General features: G+C 40.2%; 1 protein-coding gene across 7 annotated transcripts in view; it reads right to left on the minus strand.

Moving 5' to 3' along the window:
* Window positions 1–15,373, minus strand: part of slc2a9l2 (solute carrier family 2 member 9, like 2) — a 266,419-nt gene that overhangs the window by 228,576 nt on the left and 22,470 nt on the right. For 2 of the 7 annotated variants that reach the window (XM_071203082.1, XM_071203083.1), the window contains one exon: window positions 11,040–11,153. The exons of the other annotated variants lie outside the window; for them this stretch is intronic. The gene's annotated coding sequence lies outside the window, so the exon portion shown is untranslated. The remainder of the gene's footprint in view (window positions 1–11,039; window positions 11,154–15,373) is intronic. 7 annotated transcript variants of the gene reach the window in all.

The following is a 15,373-nucleotide window of genomic DNA, read 5'->3' on the forward strand; positions in this document are numbered from 1 at the left end:
TTAATCTACCATTTATTTCTTTTAGTTCAATTTTGATCTATACAAATATCAAAATAGTGAAAATGTTAGCCCATGTACTGTATGTCTTAATGCTCTTATATGTGACGGTGTGACTTCCATGAAACTAATATTTTATATCTTCCCAACAGACGAGCTGACAGGAAGCCCAATGCCTGTTCCAGCATCTGCAGCTGTCATTTTCTTTTACAAAAGAGAAAAAGGCCTGTTTCCTTTAAAGCACAGAATGTAGAAGAGCATTCCTACTGTCTGAGAGGGATAATTGATGGAATGGAGGAAGAAGCTGCGTGTCTAAGGACTGAGGAGGAAGCAGGTCCATCAACACAGGCGGCTGCTAATGAAGATCCTCAACCACTATCTGAGAATGCAGAGGAGCAAGCAACCACGGTAGAAGAAAAACTTCAGTCTCAGCAAAGACACATAATGCAGCTAGAGATCCAGCTGGAGGAGTCCAAGGCAAAGCAGAGTTACTGCCGTGACAAGTATTCTGCCTCTCAGCTGAGTGAAAAGGTTCTTCGGATGGAGACAGGATTGCCAGATAGAGACACATTCAGTGCTGTGTGTGAGTATGTTGCTCGTTTAGGGTTCCATTCAACCCTGTCTCCTAAAAATTATGTTCCCACAGAACTAAACTGCATTCTCAATTACGTTTAGCAAGAAACTTATTTTCTCCTACGTTACATTCATTATGAACGTATCTCAAATACGTTTATTTTCTACATATCTTCTAGAAGCATATTTTTCTCCCACGTTACGTTTCTTATGAACGTATCTTAAATATGTTTATTTTCTACATATCTTTGCCATTTATTGTCTTGCTTATAATAATGATAATAGTTATTTATAAATATCATTTTAGAGCACACATTTGAAATCGAGAATCGGCTCGATATATGGTTAAATTAAAATCATTAGGCGAGGCTGTGTTTCGCCAGCTGTTACTCTCATGAGCGAGGCAGAAAATAATAGTTTTAACATGCCAAAAAGCTGCTGTGTCGTTTATTGCACCTCAAACATTAAAACAAATCCAGAGTTACGTGTTTCTGTACTTCCTCTAAGAAGAAAGGACAGTAACAGAAGATCTCTGTGGCTTCATCAGGCTTGATCGCCGTTCAAATGACAGCGTTGGTTTCCCCAAAAGTGGGCGGGGCTGTAAAGTAGGGCTGCAACAAACGACTAATTTGATAATCGATTAATCTATCGATTACTGAAACAACTAATCGATTATTCGGACTATTACTTGCGCAATTTCTCAAATGCTCTTATTTAGCCATCATCTTTTAAATTTAGGTTTGAGATTGTTTTAGGCATGTGGAAATTAACAATGAAGACAAAATAGACAAATACTTGATGAAAAAATACATATTTATTAAACTTTCTGCTGAAATATATAAAAGATAAATAAAAAATCTGTCCGTCAACATTTTTAAACCAAGGACAGCAGCAATATAAAATAAAAACTACAGCAGTTTCCCTTAATCAAATAAAAAAACTATCTCAACTTAAAAGGGATGAACACTCTTGCATCTAGGTTATTCTGGGTTGAAATGGAGGAAAGTCAGCATCTCCACATGATCTCGGGAGAGGCTTGCTCTCTTCTGAGAGCAGATATTCCCCGCCACAGAGAAGATCCGCTCAGACGGGGTTGATGTTGCAGGAATGCAAAGGAAAGATCTTGCAAGCTTTGACAATACAGGGTAACGCCCCTTATTTTCCCTCCACCATCTCAGAGGGTCATCTTTTTTGTGAATGGCTGGCTCTGCAAAGTACATCTGAACTTCGCTCCTTGCCATTTGGAGCTTTTGGTCCTCGTGAGATTCATCCTCTTCTTCACTCAGACTGTCTGTGTCAGATTGAAGGAGGTCATCCAGTGCTGATTTGTCCCCTCTGCCTGGAACACTGACCCTCTGCTGATGAACTTGCTCACAGCCTTGTATCTCAGACCCCCTTACCTCTTTGATTGCAAGGACTTCAATTGACCCTTGCACCCGTGTGCCATCTTCAGCTCCCATAAACTTCAGCTTTCTGAATCTTGGGTCAAGGGAAGCTGAAAGAACAATCGGGTTTTCTTTCTCTGCTGAGATGGTGTTCAGACACCCCCATCTTTCGTTTATCCCTTTTTCTGCACTTGCCAAAAATGCTTTTCCTGCGCCCGTCTCAAAACGGGTTTGCTGTGTGGACCGTTGCAGCCCTTTGACCAGCTGTGGAAGACATGAAGCGGTTGCATACTCCTGTCCACTTAGGTAAACGGTAGCACGTTGAAAAGGCAGCATCCCTTGTGTCAGCTCTTCAAGCAGCACCCATTGATCTGGCTTCAAGTCAAAGTACTGTTTGCCCCTTGGAGTTACCTCAGGATCGGATAGAGTTGCAGTAACTGGCCAGCGCTGTTCCAGGAGTCTCTCTACCATGTAGTATGTACTGTTCCATCTTGTACTGACATCCTGGATCAGTTTATGCTGTGGTGTGTTCATTTGCTGCTGTTTCACCTTCAGTTTTGTATTTGCCAGCTCGCTTCTCCTGAAGTGTTCAACCAAGTGTCTTGCAGCCCCTACAGCTCTGCTGATGCTGGGCTCTTTGAGGGCATTGTTAACTATGAGCTGGAGTGTGTGCCCACTGCAGCGCACAGAGGCCCAGCCGTGTTTTTCCTCCAGCATTCGCATTGCTGCCACAATATTGGACCCATTGTTGTGAACTACTGCTTTTATTTTGGTAGGCAAGATGTCATATTTAGCGATCACCTCCTCCAGCCATGTCATGATGTTCACACCAGAATGCCTCTCCTCAAGAGGCATGGTGGCAAGATTCAACGTCTTCATTTCCCAATCTTCACTGATGAAATGGCAGGACACGCCAAGGTATGCCTCTGTTGCACGACTAGTCCAGACATCAGCGGTCAGTGTGAGGGCGCTTTTGACTTCCTTAATGGTCTCCTTTACCTTAGAAGACATCAGATGTGATCTTAGTTAAAAAATGTAAGCGCATACAGTGTATACAGTAAACATCTAACATAGAATCAGTTTAAGATGTTTGGGACACTTTATACTTTAATTTAAATACAATTATGTATCAGTGATTTTATTTCTTATTCATGAAGTCTACTTTTCAATTAATAAATACAAATGCAAATTATATTCTATGGGTCTATGCGTGCCTGTGGGAGTGAGAAAGTGAGTGAATGTGAGTGAGTGATAAACACTCGTTGTACCTTCAGTAAGGTTGCTTCATATTTCTTTTCCATCAGGTGAGTAAAGTGGGTTCTGGATGGAAGGATGTATTCAGGGTTAAACTGGCTGATCATTTCACGAAACCCTTCACCATCAACCATCGACATTGGTCTCATATCCTTGACCAGCATGGTCAGGATTGAGTTTATTAGCGCAGTGGCTTGTTGGAGAGATACAGGCCTTTTCCTTTGAAGATACTGATCCATGGCAGTGGGACTGGCACAGCTCCTCTTTGGCCTGCATTTGATATAAAAATACATCTTTTATTGTCAGGCAAGAGTAACATTAGTTTCTAAAAACATACATATACAATCAATAACATTTGATTTCACATTAAATGAAGTTGAGCTTTGTTATGCCTATCACTTTAATTAGCAAAAGTCAAATCACGAGATAAAACAAATCCGGAGATCGTTCGAGTAAGTTAAATCAAAAGCATCCTGTAGATCATTCTCATATGATTGAAGTGTGTCCTTTGCAGGCCACTGTAGCTAGTGCACCAGCACCACCCGGTGACGTAACAACAACTTCTACACATCCCATTTGGACACAAACACATTAAATGTTTTCCCAATTATCCGGTGTTCTCTTGTGCACTCGATCAATTACATCTCCAGCTCTATACTGATTGCAACCATACAACGTGTACAAATAGTTAGCCCCCGCTGCCTCCTGCCTGTCATCTCTCCCAACAGCGCTCTTATTATTGTGAGACTGCCGGGGGCGGGGCAGACGCAACATCTTGCAAGAAACAGCATCTCAGGGCTTCTAAATATTTAACAACCTATTAATGATGCATAGTTACCCACTTAACGGGAAGAAACTCAGCTATTGTAAGACGTGCTAACTGCTAATGTAGCGTTAGCTCGGTGCTAATTCAGCACATAACTGGCAAAAGCGATCTTTTCTACTTCAAACTCACTGAACTAGCAGCTAGGAAAGAGCAAGAAAACAACTTCCGTTTACAGAGCCATATATATATATATATATAAATACGTCTTACCTGCTGGTTTGTGATCAAAACTAAAGTTGTGTTCAAGGACATGCAATTTAAACATTGGCTAGCTACTGCTAGCTAGCTAGGTTAGTTGACTTACCGAGTGGAGTCATCTTCCAGAACTCCGACATGCTTTCTTTTTAGATGTTCCATCATTGATGAAGTGCTCCCATGCCAGGCTAGATCGCCTTTTCAAATGTTGCACTTAACAACCTTTTTCACATTGTCAAGTATGAAATGATCCCACACTTTTGAGGTTTTCGATTTAGATGTTGCCATTACGCTTCTTGTTCTCTCTCGGTCACCAACGTCACCAACGAATCGACGACCAAATTAGTTGGCAACTAATTTGGTCGTCGATTTTAATCGATTAAGTCGATTAGTTGTTGCAGCCCTACTGTAAAGTGACGTAGATTTTACTCATCTATTATTCAAAACCATTTTATTTATTCTAACGTAAATTACATGCCAGTGTTTTATGTTTTTATTTTAAATCGTATAATGTTGGACTTTTTTCCCGTCTGTGAGGAAAAGAAATGGGCTTAGAGCCTCAAAATACTGAAATCTGTATTTTTGAAAATCTTTTTTTCCTTATTTACTCATAACTCATGTACAATAACACACAATTATCCTTGTTTTTATTTATTCGTTTAATTCTATAATCTTGGGCTTTTTAGCCGTAAATAAAGTCACCGGAAACAGACGTAGGCCTATAAGGGACATTTTGAGGATACACACAAACCCACTGAACAGATTACCCAAGATCCTCAGCTTGAAGCTCGTTGATTGGATGTTTAGCCGCAATGCATGTTGGGATATGATGTTAATGCGATATGATATCCGAAGAAAAAAAATTATAATACTTTATGCCGAGTGTTCTTGCTTTTCTCTTTGGAAGTCATCACATAACGGCATTGTAATACACAGTTCGGCTGCATTAAATATTACACATCTGCTGTAGTTCTTTATTTATAGAGCCCTGATGAGAAGACTTCTGGACAAACAGGAGAACTGCCGCCAAAACTGAATATGTGACGTGGATCATAAATATATCAACAACACCTTGCATTTCTTTTCACAAAATACGTCTCCTTGCAGTATCAACACTAATTCAGGCTGTCTTTTATATTTGATCCAATTGGTAAATAGGTTATATTTACACCATAACGGTGCACAGCTGATAGAAAAGGACTTGTAGTTTTTAAAGATATTACTGATTTTCTTTGAATATAAGAATGTAAATATTGAGTTGAGAGAATAGTCAGGGGATTTGGGTGATGGGAGACACATCTATGGAATCACAATTTCAATAGCTTACCATTAAATGACGGATATGGCTTTCTGTCTGTGATGTTTTACAAATCGGATATTAATGTGTAGAAGTAAAGCATGAGAAATAGTATAGCAATATCCTGTACAATTATGTAAAAACATGAATAAAACTACACATCTTCAGATGTTATACATAAGTGTCCTACACTAATAATACAAAGTTATTATTAGTATGCTGTGTGTACCTTGTGTGCACCGCCTAGTGGTTAAAGCACGTTATTGAATTATTTTTGTTGAATAATGTTATTTTTGTTGAATAATGTTATTTGATGAAAAAAATATTAAGAGTACATACTTTCATAGGGGGAAAGTAGAAGGTCAATGATAGAAGTATAGAATTTTAAAAAATCAAGAAGATACTGTAAGTGATCTCTACAATAAAACAGTTTAGTGCAGGATGTACAAAGATATTAATAGGAGGATGTGCAAAACAGACAAACTAATTAACCTCTATTTAAACATTAAATAATACTTTAGGTTAAGGTCTTCTTTCAAATAAGAAAAAAGCGTTGGGGGTATCTATCTACAGATAAATATTAAGCCTGACAAAGTACTTAACGTCTAATGTATTGCTTTCCTGCAATGTTAACTATGTTGAAGCACTTATTTTAACTGGTAGTATACACATTAATTATACTCTTATGTATGTAGATAGTATAAGAAATGTGCAGAATTTGACAGTTTAATGGTGGAGGTACACACATATTGATAGATGTCTTGTAATTAACTATTAGTAGAGAATAACGAGTAATTAATATACTTTATAGTGATCTGCAGATAAATGTTTAGTCTTCTCAAGCACCAACTATCAAATATCTCTCCTGATTGTTGGCACTTGACAATAACCTTTCCCTGAATTTTACTCAGGTGTAACTAAAGTCTGCTTTAAAGGTTGTTTATATTTCACAACATTAATCAGAATCTGCAGAGTTACTAAAGTAAATATAGTGGAGTAAAAATACCAGGTTAACCTCTGAATTGTAGTGGAGTAGAATATATATTAATGCTGCCCATTATGGATACAAGCGATTTTCACCCATGTAGTAATTACATGTTTTAAATGTGTACACACCAATGTGTTTCCTATCGCCTAAACCTCAAGGGCTGTACACAGTTTAATACTGTCAACTTCTAATTTTTGGAAAAACGAAAACGTCTTTTAAAACTACAATTCCCAGTAGAGACGTGCCATAGAGAACATGTTGCGAAACACAATAGCCAGCATGTGTAGTTCTGGGGGGGCGTTTGAGTCCAGTTTTGAATAGTCTGCCGTGGTTTCGTTCCATTTCAAAGAGCTTGACGCTCGGCGTAACCTTGGCGCACTGCCACTCCAACATCCAATCACAGAGCTTGAAGATTAATCACGGGGTTTGTCAACGGGACTGTAGTCCCAAACGATAGCTGGGGATTATGGGTAGTGTAGTGTCTTCGGCCATCCTAAACTGAAATGTTTTTCGGATATCAGATCGCATTAACAACACCACATCTGGCGTCACAGAGATCTTCTGTTACTGTCCTTTCTTCGTAGAGCAGGGGTGCCCAACCAGTCGATCGCGATCGACCGGTCGATCGCGGGGAGATTCCCAGTCGATCGCGAGATGTGTCTAAAAATAGAACAACAATATTCAGTTTTATCGTTAATGTCCTATAACATAATCTTCCTGTGGCAGAATAATGCACTTGAACGCATCAAAGCTTTGTGATTGGCCGGCGTGACCCCATGTGTCGGGGCGTGACTTGTGGGCAGTGGGCACTAGTTCGCTGACGTTGTCCGTGTCAACAGGAGTGACAGTTCGCACACACACACAAGACCGCAATGGCAGAAGCAAAAAAGGCCCAAATATATCATTTTCACTCCGAGTGGGAGGATGATTATTTTTGTATCTTTTCCAATTCAAAGTCCATCTGTTTCGTCTGCAATGCGAGCGTGGCTTTATCGAAGAAGGGTAATTTAGGAGCGGCATTTCAAAACAGTGCACAAACGCTACGAGACGGAATTCCCTCCTAATTCTGCCCTACGCTCCAAAAGGGGAGGGGCCTGAAAGGACAGCTGAATGCACAGCAGTCCATTTTCACCAGGCCCAACAACAAGAGCAAGGCTGCTAGCAGAGCATCTCATCGTGTCAGTCACGTTCTTGCGAAACACATGACGTCTTTCAAAGACGGCGAAGTTGTGAAAGAAGCATTCCTGGAGGCTGCTGGAGGCTGCTCAACAGGTTTTTGATATAATAAAAACTCAAGTTAGATACCGTTATTAATCAGCTGTGAGTTTTAGTTTGTTTGAACTTATTCATTATAATTATTGTACAAAATGGTATAAGAATGCAAACATTAAGATCTGTTCTGTTTAAATTGATTATAGTCTATTATAAATTCAGGTTAAGAAACTAGTGTTGCTTGCATCCTATTTTAAAGGCATTTATTTTTATACTCTACTAAAATGCAACACAAAAAAAGGGTTTGATTCTATTAATTTTGTCTTTTTTATTGCACTTTGGGAGCAGATTCCTGTGTAGCTTCAGATCTGAGTTGTCTTATTAGTAAGCCTAATTTATACTTTTGGAGCAACACTATTTTTATATAATGGCAAAGAAAGGGTTCAGTGTCTTTTCTTTTCTTCCTGTGTCATATGTGGCAGCACTGTTCAATGTGTGAAAACATTACCCACTGTAGTATGTGACGTGTGGATAAACTCCAACTCTGTATCAACAACACTGTTGTGTAACTTCAGTTAAATACTTGTATGTGTGTAGATTAGAAAGAGGTAAGATAAAGGATCTGCAGTATTTTATGAAGTATTAATCGTACAAAGGTCAGTTTTATAGAAGTATAAGTGTGTATTTACCTGGTAGTAGGCTGTCAGTAATGGCTACGCCTCTCTATTTGGACTGGTAGATCTCGGCAGACTGGCAACTTTAAAAGTAGCTCTCGGTTCAAAAAAGGTTGGGCACCCCTGTCTTAGAGGAAGCACAGAAACACGTAACTGGATTTGTTTTAATGTTTGAGGTGCAATAAACGACACAGCAGCTTTTTGGCATGTTAAAACTATTATTTTCTGCCTCGCTCATGAGAGTAACAGCTGGCAAAATTACAGCCTCGCCTACTGATTTCAAATGTGTGCTCTAAAATGATATTTATAAATGACTATTATCATTATTATAAGCAAGACAATAAATGGCAGAGATATGTAGAAAATAAACGTATTTAAGATACGTTCATAACAAACGTAACGTGGGAGAAAATATGTTTCTAGAAGATATGTAGAAAAGAAACGTATTTGAGATACGTTCATAACGAACGTAAAGTGGTAGAAAATAGGTTTCTAGCTAAACGTAATTGAGAATGCAGTTTAGTTCTGTGGGAACGTAATTTTTAGGAGACAGGGTTGTTCCATTACATACCCAGAAGGTTGGTTCCCCAAATCACTGAGTCTTGAAGACCAAGTTTTCATGACCCTCATGAAACTGCGTCATAATTACACAAACCTTCATCTGGCTGCACTCTTTCACTGCGGTGAAAGCACTGTCAGAAATGTGATTGTAACATTTATAGAGGTTCTCCATAAATTACTTTTTAAGGACATATTGAGTACTGTTCCCAGCCGGGAGAAAAATAAAACCACCTTGCCTTCTTCATTTCGGCACATCCAAAACTGCAGAATGATAGCGGATTGTACGGACATCAAAATTGCTATCCCCAAGCAAATGGATATTCAGAAAGAGACCTACTCTGCTTACCGTGGCATGCACTCCTCCAAACTACTGCTGGGGGTAGCACCAAATGCTATGATCACATACTGCAGCAAACTATACCCAGGATCAACAAGTGACAAAGAAATAGTACGGGATTCTGGTGTTCTTCAGCATTTCAAACCTGGAGATCTGATATTGGCTGACAAGGGATTCTTAATCCAGAACATTCTTCCTGAAGGAGTCACTGTCAACATTCCCCCATTCCTCTGTCATGGCCAACTGACACACAGCGAAGCACAGGCTACAAAGCTTATCGCACAAAATAGGATTCACCTCGAGAGAGCAAATGCTCGTTTAAAAAAATGTAGGATCCTAAAGTTCATTCCATCTCACCTGAGGCACTTCGCAGATAAACTGGTGCAGGTATGTTGCGCACTAGTGAACTTCCAACGTCCTCTCATAAAAGAGGTGGCAGAAAAATAGTGTCTTTTTTCACATGTAAACACATATGTTTCATACACATCTTTTCAACTCTGTAAGCCCCCCTCCCCCCCTCTCAATCAACTTCCTCTTGACTGACTTTTCTGTTTATTTTATTTTACTATATTTATTTGTTTGCCTGTCCTTGTTTCTCTACCCTCCCTCATACTGTAAAGCGTCTTTGAGTTGTAGAAAAGCACTATATAAATAAAATGTATTATTATTATACTTTGTTTTACATTTTGAGTTCATCATTACACTCAAACTGTCTTTTCATTGGGTGCATTTTATTTCTTTTATATAGATTCTGCTGTTTAATCAATCCAGAAACATGTTTCATACTTTGTTTTACATTTTGAGTTCATCATTAAACTCAAACAATATGCAAATATAAATCTTTAAACTGTCTTTTTATCTTGCAAAGTCTGGCCTCTCGGGTAGGCTCATGTTTGTTTTCTGTCTTTCTCTATCAAAAACGTTACTCCAAAGAATGGTTTGTGATTTGGGATTCAGAGGCAGGCTTGAATCAAGAAACGACAATAGTTTTCTGCATGGACTGCCTTTTTTTATTAACAAATATTATTTTGTAAATATGTTATTCTCTGTAGTCAGAAACCTAACACTCTAACAACCACAACATTGCAAAGGTGAGTAAATGTAAATTAAAAACGATTCACAATTTCTTAAAATTACTATATTTGAAAATGATAGATTTATGATCTTTATCATCGAACATATGAACGACTCAAACAAGGATCGCAGCAGCTACAAGAAAGATCTTCAAAGGGGAACCATAACATCCTGAAGATGAGTTTTCTCTAAAAAAAACATTTAATTTTAACAGCAGTGCTCTCTGAACTCAGAACAAGTCAAGTAATATGCCTTTTTGTTTTTCTGTCTTTTTCAGAAAATAACCACAACAGTGACAAAGGTGATTATTCCGGCGTGGAAGCATGTGGGCCTTGAAAAAGTCCTCAAGAGCCAACAGGTTAGGCTGCCAATTGTCATCTCGGGCTATCGGAATGATGACACTGTCTTTCGTAGTCCAGACCACAAAGTAGCAAGTCTCTCTTGCAGTGAGGTGAAGCTGACCTTACACTTGGTGCCAGTAAGGATGTTCCTCACGCAGGCTGAATGTTTCTCCCTCCTTACTGACACAGAAGCCCTTGATTTGCAATGCTTCACTAATTGTCATTTCCCTGGCTCCGTAAGGACACTTTACCTCCAGCACAGCGGAAGACCCTACCAGACCATCTGGAGATGCCCCCAACACTCCTGATTGGGAGAGCCACAAACCTGACTCATGGACCTGCATCTGGGTTGCAGTGGTGAATGCCTTGACGCCCTCACATTCATTCATAGTCCCCCACAGACGAAACACCATCAAGGGCCTGTTGTTGCCCTAGCACCCTGTATGGGCATAGATATGTCTCATAATTATTTGTGTGAACATAAAAATAATTTGTGTGTAAATATGTGATTTGGAAATGTAAAACACCATCCACAAATGCATTTAAAAGATTTGCAAACTCACAAATAAATGTGCAAGTGTAAAACGGATCTGCAAATACACTAAATATTTTCACAAAGAACAAAAAGATCTGTGATTATCTCTTTAACATTGACAACTTTCGATCAGGCATTTGTGAATCCATTTTGTATTTGCCGACCAAAAATGCACTTGCGGATCTCAAATCTCTGTTCACGGATCTCAAATCTCTGTTCGCGGATCGTCTTTTTACACACACGGAATTTTGAGACATATTTTCTGCCGGTCTCGGCTCAAATCTACTCGTGTCACTCGGTGATTTTCGGAAACCACGTTATGGCCTGCTGATGACGACATTTCCGCATGATTTCAAAGTAAGAGCATGATGGTTTGTTTAATGCTCTGTTTTTTTATTATAATGAACAGCGGAACGTTAGATGCATTCTTTATCATCATCATCATCATCATCATCATCATCATCATCATCATGTTATAGTGATACAGTTAGTTTGTGTTAGTTTATTGGTTCAATACAGCATATATCGAGCACCTTCGTTGATGTTGAAGTACAGGCTATACGCCACTTTTGGGTCCCGGTGGGAGCAGCTGGCAGCGAAGCAGCCCAGATAAAACTATTATCTTCATTGTTTGTTGTGTATTCAGTCAAGCGGGTTAGGGTTAACCCTAACCCTAACGTTCAGAAAAAAGCACTTTGGCAACTTACCACATACGTTTTAAAATGCTTAATAAGCACCGTAACTTTCATGATATCATTTCTCGGTCATAATCGGTTGTTTCCGTGAACGTCCAACTGTTCAACCATAGGTTGCGTTCCAATAGTCCATTTAGCTTAGGAACCTTCCTAACCAAGTGAAATGACCCGGAAGTCCCTCAGTGGCAGCCATGATAAGTGCCGTTCCAATTCTCCAAATGAAAGGAAAGGAGGTTTCAAACTTCCTTTATAACCTCCTTTAGCTTAGGAACCACTGGACCTCCCTTTATGAAAGGAGAGGAGAAAATGCTGCCCCACAATGCCTTGCAGCCGCAGCATTTGCCGTCACTCAACAGTCGGCCGTTCACGGAAACAACCGATTATGACCGAGAAATGATATCATGAAAGTTACGGTGCTTATTAAGCATTTTAAAACGTATGTGGTAAGTTGCCAAAGTGCTTTTTTCTGAACGTTCATCAGTATTATAATCAAAAAGAGAAATATGAACGAAATTATCAAATAAAGTCAACATCTCACAGTCTTTACTGAGCTGTGTGGGGTTTGTTCAACTTTTAAAAGATGTTTGAATGGTGATATACACAGTGATAGATGTTAAGGACTAACGTTTATAATAAATACATTTGTATTGATTTTAAGATATTTTCATACAATCATACGTATTGGGATCATTTGTATTAATGTGGACTGGAGGGAGAGGGTGATGTGCATAAGTTTCACTTTCCTTTTTTATTTCAATTCCAACTTTGGTCATGAAGAATATGTTTCTCTGTTGTCCCCGTTCATAAAGCATAAAACAACAGCATCAGAGCACGGTGCAGCTCTAGATGAGTCCGTGGTTCTTATTGAACATCCATGTTGTAGTCCGTTGTATAGAAAACTGTAGTTTCCATAGTTTCCCCAAAGCAGCAGACGCACATTCATGACGTCCGCTGGAGCATCATAAACACGTCGGATAGTGAAAGTGCATTCGGATTCTCTAAAGCAGAGGTTCTCAATTGTTTTTCAGCCAAGGACCCCTTACAAGATAGAGAATACACCAAGGACCCCTTCATTCTGATTTGTGATTTTGGGCTATATAAATAAAAATGTACTTGATTTGACATGTATGTCCCTTGGAATAATCTGACGTAGCCTATTTTTTACACTTCTATAGTCTTAGTTATGTGAAAGAACAACACAAGAGAAATGTATTAGATATGTATTAAAAATATTTGCACCATCTCAACACAGAATACCCATAAAACAATCAAGAGAAAAGTGATCATTTGAAGTGCATTTCAGAACACACACACACACACACACACACACACACACACACAAAGATAACACATCAAGTGTTTCACTCTTAGTTAAATGATTTATAAAAGTCTAATCACATAATAAATGCAGGCTATAAACAATTGAACACATGCCTGCATTGCAACATATATCAAGTAAATTGCAAAACAACTGCAACTGCATTGCTACAATCCCAAACTACTACTTGTAATGGCAGCCAGCTCTGGACACTATTGGAGTGATGCAAGGCAGTCCATGAAGCAGATTGCTTCTCTCTGCAAGTGAAGACACGCATATCAAACTAAATCAATAAATGCAACATATCTGACATTTCTGTTGCACACGCACACACACGCGCGCACACACACACACACACACACACACACACACACACACACAGAGAGAGAGAGAGATAGCGCGCTCTTACCATTAATGTGAGATATGGGCCCGTCTCTCGCTGAACAACTTCTATCCTTGGAGAAGTAGATGAGAGGCATACACGTAGGTCGTTCTCCACTTCTTTTGAGCCCTGTACTTGGTCTTCATGGAGGTCAGCGCTGAGAATGATGACTCGCACAGGTATGTGGTTGGAAAGGGGAGCAACACCCGCAGGGCAACAGCAGCGATTTCCGGATACTCCTGTTCAACCGAAGGCCAAAAGTCCACATGCCCCCCTTGGCCGAACCGGATTCTCAGCGTCCCGTCACATGCCAGGTCCAGCAGCTCCTCCTCTGCTTTTCCACTGAGACCCCGCGCTGATGTATGGGCAACGAAGGGGTCGCCCACCCAGTCCCAGGCATCGGTGTCAACGTCAGTGAAATAGTCACCAAGGGAGGCAAGATGCGAACCGATTGTATTTTTCACAATCTCAGCTGGTATTTGGTTTGTGTCCAAAAACTCTGTGAGTTGGGGGAACATGCCTTGATTTTGTCGCTTACCTCCAGGATAGAGGCATATCTGCCTTGAACGGACAAACTGAGATCGTTCAATAAGTTGAACACATCTGCGAGGTAGGCGAGCTGTGCGATCCATTCGGGGTCCGAGAAGAGTGCTGCAGTGGTTGGCTTGTCATTCTGGATGAACTCACACAGCTCTGAGCGCAGTTCGTACACCCGCTGTAGCACTTTTCCACGGGAGAGCCAACGCACCTCTGAATGGAACAGCAGGGTGTCCTGTCCTACGCCCATCTCCCTGCAGAGCTGGCCGAATAAACGGGACTGCAGTGGCTTACACTTGATGTGGTTGACCACAGATACCACCGTGCTGAGAACGGAGTGTAGCTCAGGACTCAATGATTTTGACGCCAGAGCCTGCCTGTGCAGCATGCAGTGGGTAGGTATCATCATTGGATTGCGCTCCTTGGCACGAGCAACCACCCCACTCTTGCGTCCGGTCATGGCAGCTGCCCCATCCGTGCAAATCGCAATGCAATTCTCCCAACTCACATTGCCAGTCTCCATGAACATATCTATAACATTGAAAATCTCCTCACCTGTTGCTCGCCCGTAAACTCTTGACAAAATAAAAAATCTTCCTGAATCCTTCCTTCCCACGGGTAGCGAACCAGCGCGATGAGCTGCGCAGAGCCGGACACATCAGTGGACTCATCCAATTGAACCGCGAATTTAGACCCTCTCAGTCTTTCCAGCAGTTGTGATTTGATATCAGCAGACATGTCCTCAATTCGTCGTCTGATGGTGTCATTTGACACAGACCCAGCGTCATGGGCGGGCCCCATGGGGCCGGGCCGTCCATCCAGGATTTGGGCCCGCCGTTTTAATCAGGGCTGAATACAACATTTTAATTGTTTTATTATTATGTTCAGTGGCGGCGCCAGGGTATACTTGGGTAGGCTACAGCCAGGGTTGGGAGGGTTACTTTGTAAATGTAATCAGTTACTGATTACTGATTACATGGCTCTGAAAGTAATCCGAATACAGTTACAGTTACGTGTCTTTAAAAAGTAACGTAATCAGATTACTTTTAGATTACTTTTTGATTACTTTCTTTTTCCATCTAAAATGGGTATGTTTTGGTGAACAGGAGACACAAAAAGCAAAAGGAAACTGAACGTGTTTTTACTGTTTTAATGGCTTATCAAGAGCACAACTGAAACATCACATCTGAAA

The sequence above is a fragment of the Pseudochaenichthys georgianus genome, chromosome 5 (assembly GCF_902827115.2).
Source record: "Pseudochaenichthys georgianus chromosome 5, fPseGeo1.2, whole genome shotgun sequence".
Lineage (NCBI taxonomy): Eukaryota > Metazoa > Chordata > Actinopteri > Perciformes > Channichthyidae > Pseudochaenichthys > Pseudochaenichthys georgianus.